The following is a 23,177-nucleotide window of genomic DNA, read 5'->3' as shown; positions in this document are numbered from 1 at the left end:
TGATGTTCACCAGCTACCAAATTCTGAATCCTCTTTCTCCTTAAGCTGGTCTAATGGTGGATAAGAGACCTTGGCAAGAGTTAAATCCATGTTGGACTGTTTTTATTTTCTTTAAACCCTGACATCTCCTAGAGGCCGTAAACACTAAGCCCTGGGGGAGAAGTTGCTGGGGTACATCAAGCTGGCGTGCACAGGCAGCCAAGGAAAATCTGTCAGCCAGTGAGACAAGCCTTTGGGCCCTTACAGAGCCACTGGGGTCTTGAACATATAAGAAGATTCAAACGCTCACCCTCTGGTGGCATGGGCATCAAGCAGGGCAAGTCTCTGATAAAGGGGCCTCACCCACCCCAACTGGCGGACTTCACAGGGGCAGCCCAAGAGAAGAACTGTCATTGCAATACCAGAGGAGCAAATGCTGCTACTGAGCCGAACAGGGGGTGTCTTCTTTGCCAAGCCTTCACCAGCAGAAGGCTTCAATCCAGGCCCTAATATGGCAACAGAGCAACACTGCTCTCCCCGTCTTGTATCTGCTGTGTATGGTTGGGCCCTGGGACATAAGTATGTGAAACCAGCAGTGCACTGCTTGGTAGGCCCCCGAGGCTGAAACTGGGGAAATCACTAGAAATTGTACTATTGCACACTCTGCTGCCCCTTCCCACAGAAGCCTTTGGGCCATTGGCTTCTGAATCCCTAATTGATCTTGGTTTTCCTTGTCCTCCCCTCAATACAACCTTCCTTCCTGCCACATCAACGCCCCCCACCACCACCTTTGTGAACTTTCAGGTGTGAAATGACTACTTAAGACTTGAAAGCAGAGGAAAATGACTTTGTTAATGAACCTCAGGTCTCTGGGAGTGAGTCGGAGATTTTCTTCTTCATAGATCAGACGAGGGAAATGGCACACTTGAGGCCTCTGGTTTTAATTGGTCTAATGGGACTCCTTTTAGGGTCCATTTCACAACGTGCCTTCGTGACAAATAAGTGAGCTGCCAATTTCACCAACTAAGTGACTGCAAATTCTGGGAACAATCTAGTCACTGCTTCTGGAAGAGGGCTGGGGCAATGAGATGCCCACTTCATTTCCTACAGCTAATTCCAGCCTACAAATACCCTTAGGTACACTGCTAGGATGTTGAAAGAATACAATGGAGAGAGGCCTGGCCTCTCTTCCTATAAGCTCTGTTTCTCAATCTGGGCTGGGTGTACCTTCAGATTATACTGCAGTGGGCTGTGGGGACATGAGGCCATGGCATGCTTCTTTCCAGGGATTTAGAGGGAAAAGCACACTATTTTATACTGGGACATACAAGGCTATATGATGGAGTAAAAGGGTGTTATTTGCAAACTCAGTTAAGATTTCATAAAGTATCTCCCATTTACTAGGACTTTCAGGTTATGTCCCAGATCCTCAGAATCACGTGTTCACTACCACTCTTCATTGCTGTATGGGGTAGTTAGTATATTGGTTTTAAGAGCACCATGGGACACTTGGGTCACCCAGGCTTTGTATACTATCAAAGCTGGGCTATTCTGACCACATATTCCTGATTAATGACTTAAAGTAACTTGCGATGACAACTTCCTTGTCAGGAGAGGAATGCCACAGTAATTGCCCTTAAACGGGGCTCAGAAAGCTTAGTGTCTAATACAAAATGGTGTCCATGGGATTCGGCCACTAACTATGTCTCACTTTTGTGTCCATCCACTGAGAAAGGAACAAAGAAGAACATCATGTAATACATTTGGAAACTGTCATTTTGCTGTAGAATCTTATTATGATGTGCGCCAGTGCTATACTTGTTGAGGTACATCACGAGTCAAGTCATATTCCCCGAAACAGAACAACTTCATCCTGGAAACTGACACTGTGGGTGGGTGGTGTGGGTGCTGGCTTTCCGCCACCAGCCTGAGAATGATCACCACCTTCCACAGGAATGTCACAACTATTACTCTCAGAGATTCAGACCCTTCTCACCTGAGGCTGCCTAAGGGCTCCACAGGAATCACAGTTCCTCAAAGCCTTTCCTTCCCATGGGAAGTAATGGCCCGAGACTCATTGGAATATGAGAAGCTGGTGACAGAGCCATGATTCAGCCAGGGCCAGGGGAGAAGATGAAGAAAACAGGCTTCAAGAAGGCAAGTGAGAGCAGGAAAAGCACAGCAGAACGTTATAGAAAGGTCAAGGAAAGTAAGGACTGAGAAGAAGCTACTCAAAGTGTCAACAAGAAGGTAACGCAAGATTTTTGAGAGAACTTTCAATCGGGTGGTTGGGTTGGGCCAAAAACCAGATAGTACTGAATTGAGAAGAGAGTGGGAGATGATGTGGATTCACTCAATACTGATTAGCCTTTGGAGAAGTTTGAGAGTGAGTAAGATGAAGCACTGTTGTCAGAACTGTGTATTGTGTATATTGTAGCAGAGCTACCAGCAAACACCTGTACAACCAAGCTTCATTAGAAGGTGCCTCCAGAGATCCAATTCAAGATGGTCCTGGAAATGCTGTATTCTTGTTATCCCTGATGCATTAACAACCTGTACTAGATACCAGATACCTGTATACCAATGTTTATAGCAGATTATTCACAGCAGCCAGGAGGTGGAAGAAACCCAAATGTCTATCCATCGATTAATGGATAAAGAAAACGTGGTCTACCCATACGATGGAATATTATTCAGCCATAGAAAGGAATGAAGTACTGCTGCCTGCTACAAGATTATATGAACCTTAAATACCTGAACAGAACAACTTCATCCTGGAAACTGACACTGTGGGTGAAAGAAGCCAGCCACTAAATACCACATAGTATATGATTCCATTTCTATAAATATAACTAGGCAGACTAGGCAAATTTTGGCAATAGTGGTAATGGTTGCACACATTACAAGTGTAAATAATGCCTGTGAATTGTATACATAATGGCTAAAAAGACAAGTGTTTTCTGATATATATTTCACCATGATTAAAAAACTATAGAAGCCAAAAGATAATGGCATTTACGTGTACATCCTAGTTCCTAAGGGGAGTGTGCATGCAGCATCCCTCTGGCATTTTACTTTATAGAGGAGTGAGTGTGTGTGAGTATACCTGATACCAAAGCACCCACCTCCAAAAGGTATGTTTTGAAATTCAAGTTGTCCAAAAAATTTAAATGGATATTTAAGCACTACCTTAGAATTGCAAATACGGCTCCTCAATTGGGAGTGAAGGAAGAGGGCAATTTTTGTCAAGAATTTTAATCTGAGGTTATTTTAAGAGAAATGTACATACAACTGCAGGAAACTTACATTTACTTTTGTGAGTCACACAAATGCATTTTTTAAAAAAATCAATGAAGGAGTAAATACACTCTGTCCTCATTACTTTAAGAAACTTAATGGTTTAGATTCACAGAGCTCTGTTTATAATATAAATTTCAAACATGATGCAGCTACAGAGGTATGCATCATTGGGCTTTGAAGATGTAGAAGAAAGATACAAAATGTCACTTTTTGTAGCCAAATCAAATTGCTGAGGGAGCAGTTAGGAATGAGGGAATGGCCTAATAGTCCCTTGGAACCCGTGCTCCAAGATGCTTAATAAAAAACTCTTTGATAGCATTTGGCATAGGGCTTTAGACAGATTTGAATGGGAAAACCCCAAATCTGGTAATCTTCAATTTTTAATCAGCCATGGTAGATCTTACAAAAAATGTACCTGAGAACTAAACTGCTTGCAATATCCAACAGCAAAGGAAAGTTACTAGAACAATAGCCAATGGGTCAAAATCGCTCAAGTCTCTGAAAACACTCAGCCTGGGTGTAGGAACATTACAGGCCAGAAATCAACAGGAGGCAGGTGTCCTCATAAATGAAAGATGAAAAGCCTCTCTACGTTGTTCTATCTGAAGCTGTTTCCTAAAAACTCTCCAGTTGTGAAATGCCCCCCTCATCATTAATGGGATTTGGGGAACTGAGTCTATTTTCCTGTCAATTTACTTGGAAGAACACAGTGTCATCCTGGCTCCCTCCTCCCTTCCCATCTTTGGGTCTGGACTGTCAGAACACCACCATTCACAAAGGTACCACTTCCTGTGTCCATGTGGAGGGTTTTGACTGAGCTGCTTGGCACGTGGGATCTTAGCTCCCTGACCAAGGATGGAACCCATGCCCCTCTGCAGTGGAAGCATGAAGATTTAACCACTGGACTGCCAGGGAAGTCCCCCCTCCTCAGTCTTTGGGCAGTGACCATTTCTCCTCTTCTCAGCCTCTCTCCCTCTGCTTTCTCCCCTCCCACCACAATCCTCAGGGCCCTAGCTAAACAAGATGTCCATTGCTCTCCAACGGCCCACTGCTGTCCAGGAAGAAAGAATATGTTCTATTCTGTGACAGTAAAAATAAGACATATACCCTTTTTCTCAATCACCTGTTGAATCACATTTCTCTCTGCTCAAAATCCAATGATGTCTCCCTACTGCATGTGGGTAAAGTCCTAGTTCCTTAGTATGGGCATTCATGAGCTTCTTCAACTCATCTTGTCTTGCTTTCCAGTTTCAACTGCCCATATGTTTCCCCAAGTACCATATACTGTGGTCATACCACCCCATTTATCATTTGCTGAGAGTGGCAAGTGCTTTGAGGTTCCCATGCCTTTCTTCATGCTGTTCCCTCAACTTGGGATGGTATCTCTTTTTTTTCTCTCTCTCAGGTTTCAACTTACATGGCACTTCTTCCAGGAAGCTTTCTTTCCCTTATTACCCCAGTCCAGATGAATCACTTCTCTCTCTGATTATTAATTGGATTGTATTTCTATCATAGCGCTAATTTCAATCTGTAGCATACACAGTAGAGTTAGTCACTCAGCTAGACTTGGAGCCCCATCAAAGGAAGAAATGAATCTTACTCCTCTCTTTAGCTCCCACCTGGTACTGAGCTAGCAGAGACGTTGAAAAACCATGAATGAATGAGTGAATCAATGGCTACACAAGTGAACATGTAACCCCGTTCTACTGAGAATATGAAGGTGAAAGCCTACCTCCTTAGTAGATACACTTCCTGAGGAGTGTATCTTCATCAACTGATGATTTCCTTAGTGGAAGGAGTCCCACTGAACAATGATGAACATAAGAAAAAGGCAGGGCCAACAGTGTGGGCGGCCCAGGAAGGACATGGCAGCGTTCAAACCCTGACCTTTAGATACCAAAACCCTCCTTTCAATAGCCAGTTCTCATTACCCACAGCATCAGTTCACTGTACTCAGTGTGGATGGAATCTACAAGATTTGCTTCTTAGTCTGTTTCACTGTCTGGAAATCGATGCCTTACTATGTAAGCAAGGGACACACGCCAGCATTCTGTGTGCCACGCTGGGTGGGAAACAGGATTGCTGGTGAGCAGGTTCCATTTATTTCTCACTTGGAACCATTGTCATTGGCTTCCCATACCTTTGACCCTTGCCTTTGCCCCAGAATCTTTCCACCGCTGGACCACACCCTGCCCTTTCCATCACCACCAATTCCCAAATGAGGAGCTGTTTGCTGGTGATTGACATTTCAGTGCCTGTCCCTGCAACATCAAAATACATCTTCATTAATGAAGTCCCTTGCTTGGCTGTAAAAGCACAGAGCAGTAAGACCTCAATCCCTATAGTCACACGTGCCAGCACCCCTTCTCCTTGCAGAGGTCTGTGGAATGGCTGCCAGGAAAATACAATTATGTGCTGGCACGAGAAGAAATACAATTCCTTAACCTAAAAGTTCTGTGTTTTCATTCCCCCCCCTTTCCATTTCTCTATTCACTTCTTTTCTCTTTCCATTGCTCTTTAAACTCATTTCCTCTGTCCAATTATTCCCTTTTCTTCTGTCTAGTTGTTGCTCTACTAAACATTCTCTCCTGTCTCTACAGTGATCTTTTCCATATCCTTAGGCAAAGGGCAAGGTTGGAATCCTCTGATGGATTCCGAATGTTAAAGATGTTTTCTGCTCCTCTGCACTTTGATTTAAACTCTAACCTGGGTTCCATTTGTTTTAGAAGAGGTTCTAGTATCTCCTTAATCTTCCATCAACATATCCATGGCCTTCCTGTTTACCCTCAGCACCGTTCCTGCCTCTCAGCTCTGTCTCCTTCATTGCCCCACCCCCACCGGCCAGCTCCACTGACCTACTTATCTGCCACTGCTCCACTCCCCTACACCAGGCATACCACTGTTGTTACTTCCCTTCTCTTTCTCATCTCAGACTCTTCTTGCTTCATAGCCATGCCATTTTAGTACTCCTGTTTCACAGCCTTGTCCTTCTTCTAAGGGGAAAATGATTTGAACTTAAAAGAGGTAAAGAACTTTCTATAATTACTGCAATCTGACAATTGTGTAGGCTGCCCCTAGGCAGTGAGATCCATCTCTGGGGGTGATCCATGAGAGTTTGGACAGCCATTTGGTAGAGAGACTGGTGAAGGGATTCAAACATAGAATGAGGAGGTGAAGGTAAATAGCTTCTGATGACCCTTCCAACCCCAAGATTCTAGGGTTTCATTCAGGTCTTTCTAGGTCTCATGGCAGGGATAAAAGGTGAAGGGATGGTTCAAGTGACCTTTGCATTCCTCCCTTTGATACAGACACTGTCTGGAGAGGAGTCTAAAGAGACTGCTTTGGATTCTCTCTTTCAAAGAAAGGGATCAGTGTCTTCTGGAGACCATGAGTAGCTCAGACGAGGGCTTTAAGTTTGCCAAAGAGTTATCAACCAAGACATAAATTTAAGGGAGTAACTACTGACCTGCCTAGGGTAAGGAGAAAACTCCCCACAAAATCTGTCCCACTTATTAAGATAGAGGCCAAGTCTCAGAAATAACGTGACTATTTATCAGGCAATATGAAATGGGCATGGGCCTCCCTGGTGGCTCAGACGGGAAAGAATCTGCCTGCAATGCAGATGATCCAGGTTTGATCCCTGGCCCTGGGTCGGGAAGATTCCTGGAAAAGTAAATGGCAACTCACTCTAGTATTCTTGCCTGGAAAACTCCATGGACAGAGGAGCCTAACTGGCTACAGTCCATGGGGTCGCAAGAGTTGGACATGACTGAGTAACTCACACACTATGAAACATGCATATATGGTATGGGATGGCCATAAGAGGATGCTGTCTATATAGATGACAGAGCAAGCATCTTAGGAATTGTTTCCATGGAAAATTTTCCCTATCAATAGGAAACAATTGTCAGTAATTTGCAGGTGGTAGACACCTAGCTCAGTGCAGCCACATAGTGGTATCATTCAGGATCCACAGGAAGAAAAGAGTATCTTGTAATAAACCATAGCATCACTGACTCAATGGATATGAATTTGAGCAAAATCTGGGAGATACTAAAGGACAGAGGAGTCTGGCGTGGTGCAATCCATATGGTTGCAAGAGTATGGGACATGATTTACCGACTGAACAACAACAAAAATAAACCATAATGGGAAAAAACCTGAAAAAAAGTATGCATATATATATGTGTGTGTGTATGTGTGTGTTGTGTGTATGAATCACTTTGCCATTCACCTGAAACAAAATGTTGTAGATCAACTATACTTCAATTAAAAAAATAAATACATAAAAAATAAATAGGGTCGTGCTTGCTTTACATATACTAAAATTGGAATGATACAGAGACAATTAGCATGGTCCCTGAACAAGGATGACATGCAAATTCATGAAGTGTTCCATATTTTAAAAAAATACATAGGGTCAAGGGCAGCCCTAGTTCCTTATAACTAAGAAGGGGCAGAAGATTTCCATATTGTTTTTACCTGTCTACAGAATAAGGCAAATGTGCCTGTTAACTAAGACAAATACATCTCATTGGCCAAATCAATTTAAGAAGGGAAATGACTGAGAAGAATGAGGCATCAGGCTATAAGCATAAGAGAGGTGTTAGAAAATGAACGATGAGATTTCAGACTGAAAGGCCTTGCAGGGGCAATAAAGAAGCCACATTTAAAGACACTAAAATGCAATCAACAACAACAAAAACAGATCAGAACCAGGTCCCTATAGCCTGGCACTATAAAATGGAAATATATGCTAGAAGTTAATATGTTAGATGTCAAATAATGAACACAGCAACTATACTGCAATCATCTGAAGGAAGACAGGGAATAGGGTGGTAGTATTTATTGCCTGGTGAAAAGCAAATCACACACATAAAGGAGTTTTTGATGTTGCAAGAGATTGGGGAAAGATCAGGATGTGGCATCAGCAATGTGCACTTCCTGCCTTTATTTCATGGGACTTTTTCTGACCAATTAGGAAGAAGAGGTTAGACTGGAAAGTTCTCCCTGGAATCACAGCTTGCTTCAAACTAAGTTCCAATAGATACTTTGTCCTCCCCCTCATTTTTACTTTTTAAAGAAATTTATTGAGTACATACCACATCACCTACTTCAAGTAAATTTCAGGTATACAGTTCAATGACTTTTAGTAAATTTAGCAAGGTGTGCAACCATTGTAATTCAATTTTAGACCATTTTTATCAGTCATGGAGCTTTACCCATAAGGTCCCTCATACCAGTTTACAGTTAATCCCTCAATGATTTTTTTTGAGTTTCTCATCTTGAGCTCTCTGCATCGTCCAATACTGTTAGTTGGCTACTCTGTCTTGAAACTTGCTGTCCCCCTCACTATCTGATACTACTTCCTTTCAGGTCCCTCCTCTAATCATTCTCAGACTGCTCTGGGGGCTGTTTTTCTTAAAGACAGGTGTTCTCTCCTTCTTTGACTCTCCTCACTTCTCACTTGATAAGCCTTCTTGAATGTTCTCACCTGTGGCCCTGGTTTTCTCTTTCCCCAGAATCCCAAATCTATCTCTTGCTCAGACATCTCTGGAAAGCGAACTGTTCTGACTTGGATGTCCTTCAGGCAACTCAGACTCAGTAAGCCACAAACAACACAGCATTTCTATTCCCTTAGCTGCTCTTCTTCCAGTGGGCCCCTGCTGCCCCACCCTCACCCCAGTTCAGATTAGCTCCAACTAGCCATCCAGTACGTGAAAACTGGATGAGGCACAAGCTGGAATCAAAATTGCCTGGAGAAATATCAATAACCTCAGATATGCAGATGACACCACCCCTATGGCAGAAAGTGAAGAGGAACTAAAGAGACTTGATGAAAGTGAAAGAGGAGAGTGAAAAAGTTAACTTAGAGCTCAACATTCAGAAAACTAAGATCTCATCTGGTCCCATCACTTCACGGCAAATGGATGGGGAAACAGTGGAAACAGTGACAGACTGTATTTTCTTGGGCTCTCAAATCACTGCAGATGGTAACTGCAGCCATGAAATTAAAAGACGCTTGCTCCTTGGAAGAAAAGTTATGACCAACATAGACAGCGTATTAAAAAGCAGAGACATTACTTTGCCAACAAAGGTCTATCTAGTCAAAGCTATGGTTTTTCCAGTAGTCTTGTATGGATGTGAGAGTTGGACTATAAAGAAAGCTGAGCACTGAAGAATTGATGCTTTTGAACTGTTGTGTTGGAGAAGACTCTTGAGAGTCCCTTGGACTGCAAGGAGATCCAATCAGTCCATCTAAAGGAGATCAGTCCTGAATATTCATTGGAAGGACTGATGCTGAAGCTGAAACTCCAATACTTTGGCCACCTGATGTGAAGAACTGACTCATTGGAAAAGACCCTGATGCTGGGAAAGATTGAAGGCGGGAGGAGAAGGGGACGACAGAGGATGAGGGGACAGACTCAATGGACACGTGTTTGAGTAAACTCTGGGGGTTGGTGATGGACAGGGAGGCCTGGCGTGCTGCAGTCTATGGGGTCACAAAGAGTCAGACACGACTGAGCGACTGAAGTGAACTGAGCCATCCAGTTGCCCAAGCCAGAAACCCACAAGTCACCCTAGATCTTTTCCTTTTTCATCCTCCAGGTCTAATTAATTCTCACATCCCATGAATTCTGCTTCCTTAATATTTTGTGACTTCTTCCCCTTCCCAGCGCCATTGCTTATTCCCACTACTGCTTAGATGACATTCTTCTGACCTCTCCCCTGGTCTCCTTCTCATGTAAACCATCCTCCACACAGTTGATAGACTCCTTTTATTTTGTTAATTTTTGAAGTACTCAACACATGAATACATTCTTGAAGCTAAAGACTGAAACAATACCTGAATATATGGAGTAAAAAAAAAAAAAAAAGCCAGCCACCTTTTCAACATGTCCCTTTCCACACTCCAAAGAGGTAATTACCAGTAAATGCATTTTCTATGCATATGCTGCAAGGTCTTGGAAATCTTTGAATGTTAATACATGGAGAACTGCCTCATTCCTTTAATCAGTGTGAGAAATTCCTTAGTATGAATAGATGTAATGGTGCTATTAGGCATTTTCCCACTGATAGACATTTAGTTTGTTTTTAATTTCTATACAGCATGAACAAGGCTGTAGTGAACATCCTCTGACATACACCTTTGAAAATATGGTGTCTTTCTTTCAGGAATATTCCGAGAATAACACTGGCAAGTAGGGATGGAGGTTATGCATGGGAGATAAGTTGCAGGACAGTAGGACAGAAGTTGGGAAAGCTGGGTTGGAGAAGATTTTGAGAGTAAGGAGATTAATTTATTTTTTTCTTAAAATGATGACATTCAGTTCAGTTCAGTCGCTCATAGAGGATATTAATAATATGTTTATGCGTGTTAAGTGGCTTCAGTTGTGTCTGACTCTTTGCAACACTATGGACTGTAACCCACCAGACTCTTCTGTCCATAGGATTTTTCAGGCAAGAATGCTGGAGTGGATTGCCATGCCCTCCTCCAGGGAACTTTCCTGACCCAGGGATAGAACCCATATCTTTTACATCTCTAGCATCAGCAGGCAGATTCTTTATCATTAGTGTCACCTAGGAAGCCCATCAATAATATAGGATGATATTAAAGCATCTTTGGGGAAAAATCATCTTATCACCCTATTGCAACAGCTATTTTTAAAACAGACAGATATTCATTTAAAAGAAAGGAGGTACTTCTGAGTTATAACAAATCTGTCTGGGCACAACAATCACAGAAGACCCGGGAGTCACAATGACCCACTTCCAATGTAAGGGGCGTAGGTTCTATATCTATTTAGGGAACTAAGATCCCACACGCTGTGCAGCACAGTACCCCCCACCACCCCGCTACACAAAAGAACCCTAATATTATGCTAAACTATATAAACTGGATTGCGGAACATATCCTAGTACATAAGCTGTCAGTATGGTCTTTGGTTATACCCATTTTACTATTGTATTCCATTTTTATTTTCACAATTTTTGAAGGATATTGAGAATACTTCTCAGAGCAGAGAATCCAGATCATTAAGGAGATGGAAACTATATCTGAGGAAGTGAAATTGTCCTGTGATCTCTGATTCACTTCTAAAAGTGGTGACATCTTGGTCCTGAGACCCACTTGGCTGAGTTTTTAATGCCACTAATAAGTTCATTGCTCAGCCTGCAAATCCACCACCGCATTAGCAGCAAGGAACACTATAAGGGGGAATCAAAATGAGCAAACTGTAATTAGGTATGCCATGTCACCAGAGAAAGTAATTTACTAAAGGGATTACCATGATTAAAGATGCATTCTCCTTAAATAGAGATTGTTTTCTTCCATTGATTTGTCCCAATCAGTTCCCCCTATGTCATGCAGTATTCCAGTTGGACAGCAATTTCTGTTGTCTTTTTAATTTCTCTGCCAAGAGATTAGAGGAAGTAAGTCGAGCTTCTGCAGTCACTATAATTTCCTCACAAATGGAAGAAGTATTAACAGAGGACTATAGAGACAGATTACAGCTTAGGTCACCCAGGGGAGAAATCCGAAGCCCCCTTTTGACTAACAACAAGGTAAGTAATCCTCAAATCTTTTTTTCCCCCTTAGTATTAAGCCTAAGACCAAGTTTAGGAGGCCTCCTTTTCAATTTGATTTTTTTTTTTCTTTTTTTGGCTTCACCTTTCTCATGCCCTAGGCAGGCAGGCAGAATGTAGAGGGTACGGGGCCCTGGATACAGACTTAGGCAGCATTCTTCACCCCCCAGTCTCTCTCAGCCTGCCTTGTTTACCTCGTGACTTTTTTCTCTTTCCCTAAAACCTCTTCTAACCCTTGCCGTTTCCATAGTGCTCTTTTGGCAGAAAATAGGACTGAAAATGTGTCAAATTCTGGGTCCTTATATTTGTTACAAATACCAGAGTTGTTCTAAAAGATGTCATTTTAAATGTGATATCACTGATAACCCCTTGAGGTGGACAGTGGCAGCCACAGCTGAATGGAAGGGTTTGTGTTTTTAGGGTTAGTCCAGTGTAATTAACTAATTACTTGCTGAGCACTAGGAACATTTACTGATGTCCTGAAAACCATGCAAGCCCGGCGCGGCGGTTCTCACAGACGGCACCCACCCTCCAGGAGTTCCGTCTGGGGAGGAGCAGACCAGAAGTATGAACTGGGAGCCTGTTGTTTGCTAGACACTCTGCCAGGTGCCACAGGGGATACAGAGGTGAGGAAAACTCAGTCGTTGGCCTCAAGGACCTCTCTATCCTGTCAGGAAGAAGAGACAGGAACAAAAATCACTGTATCCAGGTTAGAATGGGGGAAGTGCCACAAGAAAGGCAGGAGCTGAGTGCAACAGGGGTTCTGGGCAGAGGTGGAGCCTGACCCTCGCACCTTTCCAATTCTGCCTGTAAGCAGAGAATCCTTGGTTACTGAGCACCAAAGTTGTGCTGCTGCTTCTTAAGTAAGGATGAGAAAAGATATGTAAATGTGATTTCTAAACCTTAACGTGCTCGACAAGTGTGTTATTTTTTGTTACTTGAGAAAACCATAAATATTAGACCTTTCTCTGGAGGGACATTGCTCTAGAACCTAAGTAAATCTCTCCTGCTTTTCCACCCCCCACCCTACCCCTCCTCTCTCTCTCTCTCTCATCTTTACTGCGTGATGATCCATGGAGCTCAGGGAAGGATCTTGTCTTGTCCTTTGGTCTTAGTCACTGACTGACAGGAAACCTAGGTCAGTAACTTGGGGCCGGATGTGAGCAGGCGTGGAGGGTCACCTTCCCTCTCCCACGAGGTTCTCTGTCACTGCATGATTTCCAGCGCACCGCTTCACTGGTGTTCGGTGTATCTGAGCACAGGCGTGGTGGGGTGCAGCTGCTCTTCAAATGAAACCCTAAACCCTTTCAAACACTCAGCAATCTTTCTACTTTCTCTGCTTGCGAGGCTCCCAAGATGTCCCTGTGTACATTTTTCCAGCATGATGCGAGATGCCAGTTAGTCCAGAGAGATTTATGAGAATGTCATTTAAATGTAGTCTCCCTTCAAAAGGAGTTCCCTATCCCCTGGAGTTTTTGCCACTAATTATCTGTCAGTTTATTTGCACATTTTATGAACTGAAGAGCAAATATATGCCCACTTAAAAACAAACACACGTGGATGGATTATTTTGCCAGTCCTGATTATTGAGATACAGACAAAAGTCAGAGATAATCAAAGAGGTTGGATGCAACGAGCCAAGGGTGTGACAAAATCTCATATTCTCATTCCTCCTTAAGGAAAGGAAAGTAAATTTACTTCAACAATGTAGGACATGTCTTACTGAGGCATTAAACACATACACCACTTTCCAAACAGTTTCTGGCTGAGAGGCTCTACTGTGCTAGCCTTGATCACCTTCCAACTTCTCTCACTACCTACCCCCTCCTTGCGCCCCCACGGCTGTCTAAAAATACCAACTCACCTTGGGTAAGAAGCGGTAGTTACAGGAAGGTTTCATCCAAGTAGATTGGTAAACAGACTATCAGCCTGAATGACTGAAATTAGCAAGGCTAATGCAATGTCACTATTCAAAACAGCACCAATTTGGAATTTCTTAATGGCCTCAGGAGAGGGAGTCTTTATACATCCTACAATCTCTCTTCATTCTTACCTAAATTCCTTCTCATAGATGTTATGAATGGACTGTTTTGTAGCCAACACAAACTTTGTCCAGTAAAATAATGTCAAGAACTCAGAATGAAAAGAGATTAGCTGTTCCTGGCTCCTGTTATTTTAAAGCAGAAATAACTTTGGCTTCTACCAATTCATAGACAAAGCTTGAAATGCAAAGCATGCTCAACTCTAGATTCAGCATGAAAAGGACCTTAAAATATGCCCAAGTGCAAGTAATGGACTTATTAAAGGGAAGAAAAGAGGCACTTTTCACAGACTCCCAAGCTCTTTAGTCCTGTCATATCAGTAATCTTGCTTAAGAATTTCATTCTATTTACATTTCTTCTCCCTTTAAATATCCTCAGGACGCATATGGCATCAAGTATTGAAGCTTGTAAGACATTAATTTCTTTATGTTAATAATGGAGAAGGCATGTAAAGTGCACAAGTGATAGAACTTGGAGCACTTGCGACGATTTCAATAGGAATTAAAAATCAGTTCTGTATTTTTAATTGAACACCTACCTGATAATTCATCAACACATATTTGGGGAAGCAAACTTCAGTGGCTTCTTTGGACTCTTTTTGGCATTGTTCCAGACTAAGTGCATTCTCCATTAGGAAATTTAGTTTATTTTTGATGACAAAAGCATGAACTGTACCATTTGAGTGATTATGAAAACCTGTATAAATTCATAATATTATGGCTTGAAAGCCATAGTACATAAAACACAAAGTTCTAAAATATACACATTGCACACACGTATAGACTTTCTGTTTTAACTTTAAAAGAACTCTAAAGAATGAAATTAGGCCCTGGAAAACTTCTGGGCATCTTGGAATACTTGTGTAAAATCAAAAAGGTGAAGGAGTCACGAAAACCTTCCCAAGCAGCATTAAAATAAGAAGGCCACCTGGTTCAGTTTCCGTTAGAGGTTTGAGGTTCTAGTCTTGAGTTTCCCCAAGATCAAGAATAAATGAGGAGGTGGGAGGGAGGTTCAGGATGGAGGAGACACATGTATGCCTATGCCCAATATTTTAATTATCCTCCAATTAAAATAAATAAATTTAAAAACAAAGAATAAATGACTTGATGTCTGTGCCTTAGTCTCCATCTGCAATATAGATAATGTGGTAAAGTAGGACTCAGATGGAATTTGAATGGCCAGGTCCATTCTGGAGAGATGCTAGTCTGCTTCCACTAGATTAGTTTGAAATGAGGATCACCATCATGAAGCTGTCCTGGGAATGTTAGGATCTAGAAGGGCAGTGTCAGAGACTGAGGGTCCCAGGTTCCTAACCCAGTCTCCCAGATCCCTCACCTACTAGCTATGTGACCACATTTTTAAAACTCTGAGCTCTTGATTGCTAATCTAAAAAGCAAACATAATACCACTGCCTTCACAGGTTTATCGAGGGAATTGACTGAAATAATACATAAGTCCTAGTTTGTGGACCAAAGAGAGAGAAATGGTCAGGAACAAAGCAAAAAAAGACAACTGAAATATGTTTCTGATCCCTGAATAGGCTGAGTTTGGGTTTATTTAAATTTTGTTTCAGTTCAGTTCAGTTCAGTTGCTCAGTCATGTCCAACTCTTTGCGACCCCATGAATCACAGCATGCCAGGCCTCCCTGTCCATCACAAACTCCCGGAGTTTATTCAAACTCATGCCCATCGAGTCGGTGATGCCATCAAGCCATCTCATCCTCTGTCGTCCCCTTCTCCTCCTGCCCCCAATCCCTCCGAGCATCAGGGTCTTTTCCAATGAGTCAACTCTTCGCATGAGGTGGCCAAAGTACTGGAGTTTCAGCTTCAGCATCAGTCCTTCCAATGAACACCCAGGGCTGATCTCCTTTAGGATGGACTGGTTGGATCTCCTTGCAGTCCAAGGGACTCTCAAGAGTCTTCTCCAATACCACAGTTCAAAAGCATCAATTCTTCAATGCTCAACTTTCTTCACAGTCCATCTCTCACATCCATACATGACCACTGGAAAAACCATAACCTTGACTAGACGGACCTTTGTTGGCAAAGTAATGTCTCTGCTTTTTAATATGTTATCTAGCTTGGTCATAACTTTCCTTCCAAGGAGCAAGCTTCTTTTAATTTCATGGCTGCAATCACCATCTGCAGTGATTTTGAAGCCCAAAACAGTAGAGTCTGACACTGTTTCCACTGTCTCCCCATCTATTTTCCATGAAGTGATGGGATCAGATGCCATGATCTTAGTTTTCTGAATGTTGAGCTTTAAGCCAACTTTTTCACTCTCCTCTTTCACTTTCATCAAGAGGCTTTTTAGTTCCTCTTCACTTTCTGCCATAAGGGTGGTGTCACCTGCATATCTGAGGTTACTGATATTTCTCACGGCAATCTTGATTCCAACTTGTGCTTCATCCAGCCCAGCATTTCTCATGATGTACTCTGCGTATAAGTTAAATAAGCAGGGTGACAATATACAGCCTTGACGTACTCCTTTTCCTATTTGGAACCAGTCTGTTGGTCCATGTCCAGTTCTAACTGTTGCTTCCTGACCTGCATACAGGTTTCTCAAGAGGTGGGTCAGGTGGTCTGGTATTCTTTCAGAATTTTCCACAGTTTTTTGTGATCCACACAGTCAAAGGCTTTGGCATAGTCAATAAAGCAGAAATAGATGTTTTTCTGGAGCTCTCTTGCTTTTTCGATGATCCAGCAGATGTTAGCTATTTGATCTCTGGTTCCTCTGCTTTTTTTTTTTTTTTCATTTATTTTTATTAGTTGGAGGCTAATTAGTTTACAATATTGTAGTGGTTTTGCCATACATTGATATGAATCAGCCATGGATTTACATGTGTTCCCCATCCTGAACCCCCCTCCCACCTCCCTCCCCATCCCATCCTTCTGGGTCATCCCAGTGCACCAGCCCCAAGCACTTGTCTCATGCATCCAACCTGGACTGGCGATCTGTTTCACACTTGATAATATACATGTTTCGATGCTGTTCTCTCAGATCATCCCACCCTTGCCTTCTCCCATAGAGTTCAAAAGTCTGTTCTATACATCTGTGTCTCTTTTTCTGTCTTGCATATAGGGTTATCATTATCATCTTTCTAAATTCCATATATATGTGTTAATATACTGTATTGGTGTTTATCTTTCTGGCTTACTTCACTCTGTATAATGGGCTCCAGTTTCATCCATCTCATTAGAACTGATTCAAATGTATTCTTTTTAATGGCTGAGTAATATTCCATGGTGTATATGTACCACAGCTTGAACATCTGGAAGTTCATGGTTCACATATTGCTGATGCCTGGCTTGGAGAATTTTGAGCATTAGTTTACTAGCGTGTGAGATGAGTGCAATTGTGCGGTAGTTTGAGCATTCTTTAGGGTTGCCTTTCTTTGGGATTGGAATGAAAACTGACCTTTCCCAGTCTTGTGTCCACTGCTGAGTTTTCCAAATTTGCTGGCATATTGAGTGCAGCACTTTCACAACATCATCTTTCAGGATTTGAAATAGCTCAACTGGAATTCCATCACCTCTACTAGCTTTGTTCATAGTGATGCTTTCTAAGGCCCACCTGACTTCACATTCCAGGATATCTGGCTCTAGGTGAGTGATCATACCATTGTGATTATCTGGGTCATGAAGATCTTTTTTGTACAGTTCTTCTGTGTATTCTTGCCACCTCTTCTTAATATCTTCTGCTTCTGTTAGGTCCATACCATTTCTGTCCTTTATTGAGCCCATCTTTGCATGAAATGTTCCCTTGGTATCTCTAATTTTCTTGAAGAGATCTCTAGTCTTTCCCACTCTGTTGTTTTCCTCTATTTCTTTGCATTGGGCTCTGAGGAATGCTTTCTTATCTCTCCTTGCTATTCTTTGGAATTCTGCGTTCAAATGGGAATATCTTTCCTTTTCGCTTCTCTTCTTTTCACAGCTATTTGTAAGGCCTCCTCAGACAACCATTTTGCCTTTTTGCGTTTCTTTTCCTAAATTTTGTTTAGGAACCAATAAGTGAAGCTGAGCTACAAGAATCCAAAACACCTGGAGGATCAAAGAGGCAAGCTGGCTATCCAATGCTATAGAAACAAGACAATTCAACTTTCTTTTTTAGAAAGTCAGTCCAATTGATTTGTGTCTAGATAGTTAGATTGAGTTTGAACATGCAATTAGTTGTACTTAATGTCGCATATATTAGAAATAATCTGATTCACAAAGTCTGCTCAAATGAGAAGGTAAAGAGGCGGTTACAGGTAACTAAAAATATGAAATGTTTTCTTGCATAAAGTTCCTGTGACTGTTTTGAAATGCCAGATACTAAATTTCAGATATAAATCAAGTTGTCACTCCTCATAGCTTTGTTACTGGTAAAAAGCAATAGGCTAGCACATCAACAATTTTTGAAATAACAAAGTTCAAATACTTCCTTTTTCCTTTGCAGGCAGTTCAGTCTACTTAACCCTTCATTTGCTGACAAGGCTTCCCTAAATCTTATTCCTCCAAAGCCAGGACTCTGGGCCCAGGCATCTGTAAGTATGTAATTTAGCCAGGTCCGGTTCTATATCCCATTTCCTATGTGTGTACCATGACCATTTCTAAAGATGGGGTGTCCTGTGTCACAGCCCTCAAAAATGTAGGGGTGGGGTTCTGACCAACTATTCACTTCAACTATCCAGACTTCATTTCCCATACCAACACTTTTTCTAGAAGTACTTGGGAGGAGTGTGCTGAGAGGTTGGGACAATGCCAAATTATGAATTTGTAACCTAATAGAGGGGTTCAGGAGCTTAAAGAGATCCCAGAATCAAATCTTTAGATTTTGACCCACCCTCGAGTGACCTGCCACTGTTAGTTGGCCTTGAGACCATTTATTAACCTTGATTTCTGTTACCAGTCCACAAGCTCCTTGGGGGAGATGGATCCTGGATCCGCAGAAGGAATAGGAAGAAATCAGATAGCCCCACGTTGTTACACATCTACCTGGGACAAAATTGAGAAGACAAGTGTATCTCTTCCCATTTTAATGTCCTTTGCATCATGGTCCTTCCTTGTCTTCTCAAGAGATTTGCTGACTTCATGCTGTCTTGTAGCAGATCAGGGCAACTTTCCTGGGTTAGCACTGCTCCATCAGTACCCAATTCTCTTAACATGTCCCTCTCCCCATCACAATACAACAGTCTCAAGCCCCATTTCTGCAGAGCCCTGGGTTTTGTTTAAGTGACAATGAGTGCTCATGAACAAATCAGAGACTGTCATCCCTTTCCTGTGATGCATACTGTGTAAATTCTAGGAATGCAAGATAGATCGTGGAGGAAGGTAATATATTATAGTGGTAAGAGTCCTATACTGGGAGCCAGAAACAGAGATGTCAATAACGAACCAACTATATACTAAACTCTGACTTCGGGCAAGTTACATAACTTCTCTGGACCATAGTTTCCTCACCTGTAAAACAGTGTTGCTGTAATGTTGTGTGAGAATACTTAGCATGGTGTCTGGCACAGAGCGGGTACCTCCAAAATGTAAACATTCCAGAAAAAGGCAAATAGGGATGGGAGATTCCTGGCCCCTCACCCAGGCCCTCAAGATATAAAAGGCCACTCATAAAGGGGACAACAGAGGATGAGATGATCGGATTGCATCACTGACTCTATGGACATGAGTTTGAATAAGCTCCAGGAGTTGGTGATGGAAAGGGAAGCCTGGCATGCTACAGTCCATGGGGTCACAAAGAGTCAGACACAAATGAGCGACTGAGCTGAACTGAATCTTCCGAGGTGGTGCTAGTGGTAAAGAACCTGCCTGCCAATCCAGGAGACCTAAGAGACATGGCTTTGATCCCTGGGTCACGAAGATCACCTGGAGGAGGGCATGGCAACCCACTCCAGCATTCTTGCCTGGAGAATCCCATGGACAGAGGAACCTGGCGGGCTACAGTCCATCGTGTCACACAGAGTCAGACATGCACACATAATCTTATGTACTTCAATTGTGCACACCAGTGGACCAAAGCTACAGGGGACTTTAATTCTTATGTAGATTTAAATCTCTCCAAAATAATTTATGAATTTTTCTTCTCTCAAGGATTCTTTTGGCAGAACCAATACAAATATGTTAGTAACACAAACCACAAGAAGAATGGAAGATGAACAATCAATATAACCACTACAAAAATATCAGGCAGCTGCTCTTCTTTCAACTGGTTCAAAGTTGCTAAGTCTTCATGCTGGTGTCTCCTTTTTAAACAAATATGTTACTGCAGATGGTTTATATCCTTTCCACTCAACTGTGGGATTTCACATGTATGGGAGGTGCTAAGCAAAGATGCAGAAACTGTCACGTCTTTAATACCCCAGTAGCGTGCAGTCAGGCTTTCCCAACGCCCACCACCCTGTGCTCTGTCAGTTCCCTGGGCTCTACTCCTGACCTCCAAGGTAGCCTTGCAGGAGTGAATGAAAGCAGACCTTGGGAACAGTCGTCACATCTCTGCTCAAGAATCACCAGTGCCTCCCACTGTTCCCAGGATTAAGTACAAACTCTTTGCTTCTATACCTTCCTTCCTCCTGGAGAGCACATATTATCACATGTGGCCTCTTCATCCTCATCGTGTCTAATAATGTGTGTGAGGTACAGAGGAGGTATGTCGTAAAAATGTGTGAGTTGAGCTGAAATAACTGGCTGAATTAAATTATCTCTCTCTCTCTCTGAGCACCTTGTCTTAAGCCCTTGCACCTTCCCAAATTAATGCAGATGAAGGCATTTTCCCCATGCCATCAACTACCTGCACACAGTTAACCAGAAAGGGACTTGGAAAACTTTGAAGGTGGCCACTAAAAATCATCAAGTAGCCCATCCTCAAGGAACCTTTGTAACTATGGAGCCCTTAACAGATTTATGCTTTTTGGGAGAACTGATCTATGAAATACCGTGAAATAAGAAGGAGAAAGCATTCCTGGCATGCCACAGGCAGCAAAGGGAGATTTTGAGGAACAGACAGACCTGAGAGCAAATCCAAACTCCACCCCTCGCCAGCAGTAAGACTTTGAGCAAGTCACTTGACTTCCTTTATCCTCGGTTTTGTCATCTCTAAAGGGAGCCTAATTACCTCCCCCACTAGCTGCTGAGCACATTACATGAGAGCATTTATGTCAAGTTCCTCATAGAAGCCTTGATATTTAGTGGGATCTCAATAAATATTTGTTGGTAAGAAGTGAAAAAATGACTAATTTTCCCAAATAAAGCCATTAGCCTCAGAACTGGATTGGCCAGAATGCTTCCTTTTAATCATTTTTCTATGTAGAGCTTGCCAGGCTCCATGATGATACCCACCCCGCAATGTGTATTTGCTGGCCCAATGGATTCTTTTGAGGATTGTGATATGTCTTCTAGCACAATGAGTGAGTCATTTGTCTAGAGTGCAGGTGTTGACGGTGGCAGTGAGGGATTCCTACGTGTAGTTTAAGAACTATCATCCGCCTCCAGGCTCCAACAGGGTGGCTCTCCTCTGGAGAGGACACATGGGGCCTGACCTGTATGAAGGCACTTCTGTTCGTAACATGGGGCACTAGGACTTATTGTGGCTTTTCAACTTTTTTTTTTTTTTTTTTGGCTTCCTGACTGAGAACTAAATTCGATTTTTTAAAATTTCTTTTTAATTGAAGGATAATTGCTTTACAATATTCTGAATTCAATTTTTAATTAAAACACACACACACAAACTCTACCCACATGGTGGTATGGAAGTCAAAGGTGCACTGACATCACTAGTCTTCCATTCTTCCAAAATCTTTAGCTATACTGCAGCTAAGCCTGTGAAACCTATGAACACCACAAAATGAGGTATCAAAATGAATATAACATACCTGAAGAGCTTCAGGTATCCTATGCAAATAAAATACTCACCAATTTGGTTTATGCTACAGAAGGTGAGCAGACATGAGGTTAAAACATGACCTCGGGCCTCTTCTTCCTACAGAGAGGGCCTTATCCCCTCAGCTCCACCTTACCTCTCACCACCAGGTACACAGGGCCCAAGGAGGCAACCACCACTGTGCCCTGTGATCTAGCTCAAGCTTGACTTCTAGACCACAAAAGTGATGAATAATGAACAAAACCAAAACCTTTGAGTCTGTCCAGATGTCAGTAGCTTCCAAGCAGAGACAGGAAAGATAGGATAAAATTAAAAAGGGAATCTTCCCATTTCCTTCCACCTTTTTCTGAAATTCAGCGACACCCAAGCAGGAATTAGCTCAAGAGTCACAAGGGCAGAGAAAAGGTCAGTATTTCCCTTATTTCTCCTGCACTGATGCCAGCAGGAAGCTGCAAGGAACACATTGTTATCAGGCTAGTTCTTTCCCTTCATTCAAGTACTTTGGAGTGTATACTGTGTACCATACCGTAGATTGAATGCCGAGTTTCCTGGGTGGACCCAGTCTTTTCCCCTTCCTAGAGTGCACCTAAGTGTGTAATGGTGGCACAGAACTGCATGTCCAATCTGCCTTGCCATGAGACCCTTACCTTGGCTCTAAGAAGAGAAACAATACAGACTAAAGACTCTGACCACTAAAAATTATGGCCACATCCCATTGGAGTAGCATCCTCCAATTCTGAAAGCACAATTAAGAGTTGCACATTTTGCCTGTGATGGACAAAACTCACATTCTCCTTGGCTGTCAAACCAATGGTCCATATCAGAGCCCTTTCAGTTGCTTGCTTTTCTTCCATTTGAGTTTCCTTATCCTCATTTGGATTTATCTTTGCCTTTATCTCCTGAAAATGTGGTCAAGCTATTGACCAGTGTCTCTGGCACTAAAGATCTTCCCCCATCTCCCTAAGAATACTTTTTAAAAGAAAATATAGAAACGCAGTTTAATTGAAAGTCAACTTGGAATTCAACATGCTCCATGTATCTGTCAAAAAGGGATTGCAGAGAGGCCCAAATCCAACAAATAAAAACTGGGGCCCATTTACAACACATGTTTTCCTCTTGACTTTACCAGAGAAGCACTTTAAGAGAAACCAAAGCATTTCTCATTTATTTACACATAAAACCTTTCATGTTCTTTTGAATGTACCAAAAACTTTATGGAACTTTTCAAAGAGATTTTGAGAGAAAAGAAGTCATATTGGCCAACAATAAACAAGCTACCAAACCAGTTGAAATTGGTTTAAAAACCTAACAATGCAAAATTCTGAATGAGTTCAATCCTTAACAAAGGATAAGCTCCAGGTCAGACATAGGAGAACAAATCCTCAGAGAATAATCAGAAGGCTA

General features: G+C 42.2%; 1 protein-coding gene and 1 non-coding gene across 3 annotated transcripts in view; one reads left to right on the top strand and one right to left on the bottom strand.

Annotated features, from left to right (window-relative positions):
• GPC3 (glypican 3) overlaps positions 1-23,177 on the bottom strand; it is a 569,399-nt gene that overhangs the window by 7,854 nt on the left and 538,368 nt on the right. The window lies entirely within an intron of this gene.
• On the top strand, positions 7,581-7,684 carry LOC136154890 (U6 spliceosomal RNA). The gene has a single exon (XR_010660595.1). It is a non-coding gene; the product is annotated as a U6 spliceosomal RNA (small nuclear RNA).

The sequence above is a fragment of the Muntiacus reevesi genome, chromosome X (genome assembly GCF_963930625.1).
Source record: "Muntiacus reevesi chromosome X, mMunRee1.1, whole genome shotgun sequence".
In the NCBI taxonomy this organism is placed as follows: Eukaryota; Metazoa; Chordata; class Mammalia; order Artiodactyla; family Cervidae; genus Muntiacus; species Muntiacus reevesi.
The sequence above is the reverse complement of the archived record's forward strand: the minus strand, read 5'-3'. Positions and strand labels throughout refer to the sequence as shown.